Raw genomic sequence first — 7,517 nt, forward strand, 5'->3', positions numbered from 1 at the left:
TAGGACATGGTCAACAGGTAAAAAAAGTACGACGGAAATTTCTTCTATCATGTCAGAGATTTACGTGCCTTGTTAAGGAATAGTATCAGAGATACTTTCCTGACATATCTTTTCATAGAACAATAGGAAAAACATGCACATGTTGTGAGAAGTGTACACATCTGCTATTAGAACACTATATAAAAAGGTCCATGTACCGACAAAGGTATGCGTTATTTGTGCTAGAACTATTATTGTTGCTGCAGTTCTTTGCCGTCTTTTCTGCTATTTCGGTGACTGACTTGAGCGTCGGAGGGTCAACGTCGGGATCCCTTTCCTGGCATAACATTGATGTTCTTTGTGTTACATAGTGGAGCAAAGTCCTCACACAGTCAATTGAGGAGTCATATCCTCAACTAGTCCTCTACATCGTTTTCTAATAATAATAATAATAATAATTATTATTATTATTATTATTATTATTATTATTGATTTTAACTACTGAAAATAAAATAAAATAAAATAAAAAGAAATAATATTAAATTACAAATGATTTTTTTAAACTAATATTAGACTTGTAAGATTTCTAAGATTATTATTAGAGTCACACACTGATTAAGTGAATTATCTGGTAATAAACATCAACAATAACAATTAAATATTATCCCGAGCTATGCAAATCCCTGAACGTTGATCCGGAGAATGATAAGTGGGCGCTATATGGATAAAAGAAATTAATAAAATCTGTTGAGATGGTTTCAATAGAAGAAAATCAAGTTGTCATTGGTCTCCTTAGCCTCCCGGCTCCTAACTCTCGGGTCACTGTCTCCTTGACTTCTCGATCTCTTGACAACACAGGATGCAAGACCATTTCAAAAAAAGATAAATGATCGTACAAATCTCGAATTATTTCAGAAAGAAGATAATCATCGCGTAAATCTCAAATTATTTCAGGAAAAATGTAGCGACGTGAACAAGTCTCGCATTATTTAAGGAATTAAATAATGACAACATGAGAAAAGGAACGGAAGAAAAAAGTCTATGGTCTCCTTATAAAAGGTAGCTCTTTCCGATATCTCAAGTACATAAGCACACTTATATACATCAAAACTCTAATACTCATATTCTACATCATCTAACTTGAGCGTCGGAGTGACTATGTCGGGAACCTCTGGCCGTTATTCTAACCCTCTTCTTTTTATTTGCCTTCATCCAGACTCTTAACCACATCATCATCCTTGTTGTCGTTCGGCGATTAGCGATTAAGTCGGCAACAAAGCTAACTCACTGGTAATTTACTCATCGATGTTCACGAGCAAGATCAAATTAGAGTCGTCTGTGGGAACACTAAGTTAAGACCTGAACCGAAACATAAAAATGGATGATGTTTAAAGACCTAATGTCATCGCCATGACAAAAGAGGATTTAGACAAATTAGTAGTGGCGACAGTGCAATCAATGTTAAAGGGGCAACCCAAAAATCTTCTAACGATCAATCCTTTAACTGAATAGGCACCCTAATCAGTTAAAGTGACACCGATGCATCAAAAGGTACCTTGGCCTATGAGAACGCTGCAAAATGCTTCTCCCATACGGATCGATAAGTCTGTCGCCAGAGAACCACATATAGAATCTTTTGATGAAACCCCTTATAAAAGTTTTCCAAAGGGAAAAAGGGCATAAATTTGGTCGATCAAAAGCTTTTCGAGGTTTTCCATTCTTGAAGGGCATCCTCTAAGATGAATTGCCAAGATATTTTTGAGTATTACATATCAAGAAATATAATGGCATTACAAATCTTGAGGATCACATATGCAAATTTGAGAACACTTCTTTGTTACATCAATATACAGATGATGTCAAATGTCAAGTTTTCTTAACCACACTCTCGGGCTCAACGCAGAGATTGTTTAGTCGACTTCTTGCTTCTTTTATTCGGGCCTTTGAGGAATTTAAAACCATCTTCATGCAACACTTTACAACCAATTGAAGATACTAGAAAATGTTGCATGATTTGCTCACTCTCAGGCAGAAATTCAAAGAAACCTTGGAAAAAATACTTGCAATATTTTAATTGAGTAGTCATGGATGCTCCCTCGATTACTCCAGAGGTACAGGTCAATGCCTTCTTTCAAGGTTTGGTTGATGGAGATTTTTTCAAATCTTTAGTAAAAAGGTCGCTAGCCAATTTCAAACTATTGCAAGTTTGGACACTTAAATATATCTAAGTCAAGGAAGCCTAGTTTGCTAAAAGAAAAGAAACGCCGACTCCGACTTCTATCCCCACTCATGAAGATCGAAGAGCTCCTCTCCACCCTTGTGAAATCGGGAATTCATAAATCAGAGGGGAGAAAAAGTGATACAAGCCATGGAGATAGCCCCAACTCCTCCTGAATCTGGGCGATGAACCCCCGAGGTGACTCAATACTGTACCTACCATCAATCGAAGACTCATTCCATTCAAGATTTTTAGCAGTATGCAAGGGAGTTCAAACTAGTAGTTGATCAGTGAAACACCAATCGGAGTGCATCTAACAAAAGGAAGTCTCCTGAACCCTATAAACGTTATAGCCACCATGATATTGTTGGATCGAGTCACACATGAGAGGGGGGGGTGAATTACATGGTTTTGAAAAACTTTTTTTTATTTTCAAATTTAGAAGCAAAGTACGCAGCAGAGAAAGGAAGTTAGAAAGCGAAGTAAAAGAACAAGCAAACAAATACGCAAACTCAGTTGGTTTACTTGGTTCGAAGTCTTTGACGACTCCTACTCCAAGACCCAGTTTACACAAACCTATTGATGGGTAATTCACTAAAACACTTTTTTTGATACCTCCAGAAAAAGGAATCAAGTATACAAAAAGACAGAACAAGTGCAGCAAACTGCACTTGTCCTTTTGTAACTAATTAAGTACACAAATTATAAGTTTGTTACCCAATACCTTCGAAGATTGTTAGCTTAGGCTTGGTGTCAGTCGGCTTCTCGGCAGTAGTCGAGCGGAACAGCGTTGTAACAGAGTCAAAACAGGAAGTTGGAGCAGTCAGAACCTCAAATGGACGCGTAGAATCTTGTGTGGAAGTTATTGTAGAAGCTTAGGTCGAGAAGCCCTTATAAAGGTTATGGAAGGTGCCTTCAAAGGCCTTGAAGGCACCTCCAACCTGACCAACTTGATCCCGAGCAAACTGGCCCTTATCCGCGACGAGGTCTGATTCTTATCCTACAGAAGGCGCCTTCCATACATTGAAGGTGCCTTCTATGAACAGTGTCAAAGCGCCTTCCATCCCCTGTAAGGTGTCTCGCGTACTGTTCACCCTAAGATTTTTGTGCTCTTCTTACCCTACAAAATATGTTAGTCTCATAGACTAAATAATAACCTGCAAGACAAATGTTAGCATAAAAATACTGAGTAGTAATTAGACCCTATCTCTCCTGAGACCATGATCTAGTCAAAGTCTCAGTTTAGGGTCCAAAATAGACCTAAACTAGACTGACACCTATTATCATGTAACCGGGACACGTCCTCACGGAGTCATTCTCCTCTAGTGACTTACCTTTACTTACCATTTTGCAGTCGATTATACTAGCCTCTTGACCCACTAAGTCTTCATGTCAGTTGTCAGGTCCACAGACCCAACTGGACTTCTACCTGTTGTCAGATCCCACAGACCCAACTACACTTCCCGTCAGATATCAGGTCAGCCCATTGACCTATCTGGACTTCATACTAGCTATCTGATCTCATGAACCTAGCTAGATTTAAGCCTAGTGTCTGGTCCTCCAGACTTCTCAATTACTGCACGCTTGGTAAAGCATTTAGATCACAAAGATACCTAATTTAACTCATTTGTCATTCATCAAAACTTGAGTTAAACTATTAGTGCAAATTGCACAAACAATCTCTCCCTTTTTGATGCAATGACAACCTGGGTTAAAGTATATAATATGAAGCAGTGATAACATGATAAAAGTTAAGTAATTGTAATTTCTGTTTCTCTTGAACATTTTAGAATTAATATTTCAAGATTAATTTATCTTTTTCTTACTTAACCCTTACTGTAATCTACCCAATATATATTTTAAAAATAATTAAATATATATTTAATATATAGGAGAGAAATACAAAACTGGTTAAAATTTGATCCAATAGATTATATATGAAAATATGGATAAAATAACTAATAATAAATAAAGCAATAAATATAAAAGAGTTTCTCTGAATTTTATAAATTTTATGATATTTTTATAGATTTTAAATGAGATGTTTTAGATTTTTATGGGAATAAACAGATAGGATTTAAAGCTTGTTTGGAAATATCTTATTTAAAGGAGGAGTTGATTGAGATAAAGATAGGTTTTAGTTAGGGGTGAGCAGTCAACCCGCCAAACCGACCAACCCGCTTATACCGACCCGAACCGAACCGAAAAAACAAAATCCGCAGGATATAGGGCCGGATGTAGGGTCATGATATTACATTATCCGATCTAGTAGGGCCGGATAGTTTTTTATCCCAATAAGCGAACCAATCCGATCCGCGATCACCCTTACTTGTAGCAACTACTGCCGATAAGTTGTTACACGTTATAGTAGCTACTGCGGATAAGCTGCTACACGTTGTAGTAGCTACTGCCGATAAGTTGTTACACGTTGTAGCAGCTATTGACGATTAACTACTACAACGTGTAATGAGTAATGTCTATTATTATTTTAAAATATTTTATTTTTTATTATTTTATATTTATATTTTATATTTTATTGGATATAGGGTTGGATATCCAAATAATTGACAATCCGTCGGATATTTAATACATAATAACCGCCGGATATAGGGCCGGATGTAGGGTCATGATATTACATTATCCGATCTAGTAGGGCCGGATAGTTTTTTATCCCAATAACCGAATCAATCCGATCCGCGATCACCCCTAGTTTTAGTTATTAAACCCTAAGTTAAATTTCCGCCGTCACCTTCCTTTCCTCCCCCACAAGCGCGACGCCGCATGCTCGACCAAAGACATCGTCTACGTGCTGACCACCGGCGCCACTCCTCTACCCACGTAGCAGACCGATGTTGACGTTTTCTCCTCTCGGAGTCCTCTCCACCCACGTTGCGAACCCACACGCACGCGGTGCTTTTGTCGCATTTAGGAACTGCGCCACCCATCCACCACAGCATGTTGATCGCTACTCCAGCGGCCTCCACAGCCGCTGACACCATCAACAGCCCCTGCTGCTCTTGCTGCGAGCAACCGACGATCTCCATGGGTCACTGTTGTGTGCTAACCACTGTGATTTTTCCATACTAGATCCATCGTCACCCCATCTCCTCCGCTAGTCGACGTCGTCGCCGATGTCTCTGGCCCTACTAGAGTCCTTTTTCCTTCCCCGCGCAATAGTGCATCTCTACATCACTATCGATCGCCACATTGCTTCACCACCGGAGTGACCAACATCGCCCGTTGCCTTATCACTTGTTGTAAGATAGTCGCAAGGAGTCTCGACTGCTGCAGTAGTTTGATCACTGGCTGAGTGTTGCCTGTGCTCGATGCCACCTCCAGTTCTGCTTCCTTTCCCTGCCTTCTTCCCTCGTCGCTAGAAACAAACGAAGCCAAGTCATCACCACTATCCACACATCACCACCAGCCTTATCTCGTGTCAGATTCACTGCTGGAGAAGAAGCTCTGAGCTGTCATCGACATTAATGAGTTGTTAGGATTCAAGGTCGAGGCAAATCTGCTGACTTGAAAATGGTTAGGATAATCTACAATGAGGTGGGTAGATCCTGCTTATCTTCTCGATAACTTTGATTATAGTGCATGATTGTTTACTGTCATATTTTGATGAGATCACAGTTACTCGCTTACCTTAAGTCTATCCTATATTACTCCTGAGTTTGATACCTTAGTGGTTGTGCTTATAAGTTGATGTATTGTTGATAGCTATACAGTTATGTTTGATATTCATGCTTGTGTTTATAGATATGCATGATATTACCATACCACAGTATAGGACGTTGGATATTCTGCTAGACCTCTTGATAGATGATTTGATTTTGTAATTATGGATAGGATGATCATACCGTAGTATAGGATATTGAGCATCTTGCTAAACCTTTGTTTGTTATTTCTTGCCATAATGTAACATATGGAGTATCCTAATAGATCCTTGTTATTATTTAAGCCTACAACTTATGTTCGTGAATTTGTATCATAATATGGTTATATACTTAGGCTCATAGCTGCAGGGCATTGATATTATATGTAGTATAGCTGTATACTTGTGAGGGCATATATATTAGTGAGATGGTGCTAACTTATACTTAATGAGAATCACTCCCTAACAGAGGGGTAGCATATTTCTCTAGGCTTTTCCTTTTGGTTCAACCTCTAGGATTACTCGATCTTGACCCCATTGTTTATTATATGTGTGATGATACCATAGAATTAGTTGAGATATTAATACTAGATAATTAGTATTCTCTTGATGAGATTGGTTGACTAGTATGTTGAGGACCTGATTGTCTATCTTATGTCTATATATTAGTAGGATTATATCGTAGTATAGAATATCGAGTATCTAAGTAGACCCTTACTTGTTATATAGGCCCATACCTATACATTAGTAAGATAATACCACAATGTAGTATTATGAGTATCCTACTAGACCCTTGGTTGTTATATTCTGTCGACCGTTGTCTCCCATTCATGGTTGAGAGAGTCGTCAACGATCATGATATATACGACTACCCATGAGACCATTCATGGTAGCGAGTCCACGTGCAGTTCGTAGCTAGATAGCTATGTATATACCCTATTTGCCCATGAGACCATTTGTGGTAGAGAGTTCGCCCGTAAATAGTGACTGTTTACTTATCTTGTCTGCCCATGAGATCATTCGAGGTAGTGAGTTCGCCTACAGACAATGACTAGTTATTTACCCTGATTGCCCAAGGGACCATCGTGGTAGAGCGTTTCTCCTGCAGTTAGTATTTGTTATGTGCTTGCTATATATGGGTCATGTATTTGTTCATGCAGGTTGAGAGGTACTATATATACTCCTGATTTGTTGGTTATACTTGGTTGAGCAGGTTAGTGAAGTGTTATGTTATTGATTATACTTTTGGTCAGCTGGTGATTATGTTCAGACACTTATGTTGGTTAGTAAGTATTTTACCTGAGACTGCATTCTTTGATCTCCTGTCAGTATATTTTTCATGCACTATCTTCTTCTACCCACTGAGTTGTTGTACTCACTATCCCTTATGTTTCCTCTATTTCCAGGTTAGCAGGTAGAGGATGTGTCGTGTCGCTCAGAGGTCCTGGCTGCAAGTCTCACTCGAGTTTGGATTTCAGTTTGAGTTGTTGATGTACTTTCCATTTTTTGAAATTTTGGTTTTCTTTTTATATCGAATATTGATGTTGTTGGGTACGTTTTTGGTTAGTTTACTATGATCACATGTTCATGCATACATATATTCATCAATTGTTATGAGTTGTGATTTTTTTTTACTACATCGATGTTGATTTGGCTTGAATTGGT

This window comes from Zingiber officinale, chromosome 2A (assembly GCF_018446385.1).
Source record: "Zingiber officinale cultivar Zhangliang chromosome 2A, Zo_v1.1, whole genome shotgun sequence".
In the NCBI taxonomy this organism is placed as follows: Eukaryota; Viridiplantae; Streptophyta; class Magnoliopsida; order Zingiberales; family Zingiberaceae; genus Zingiber; species Zingiber officinale.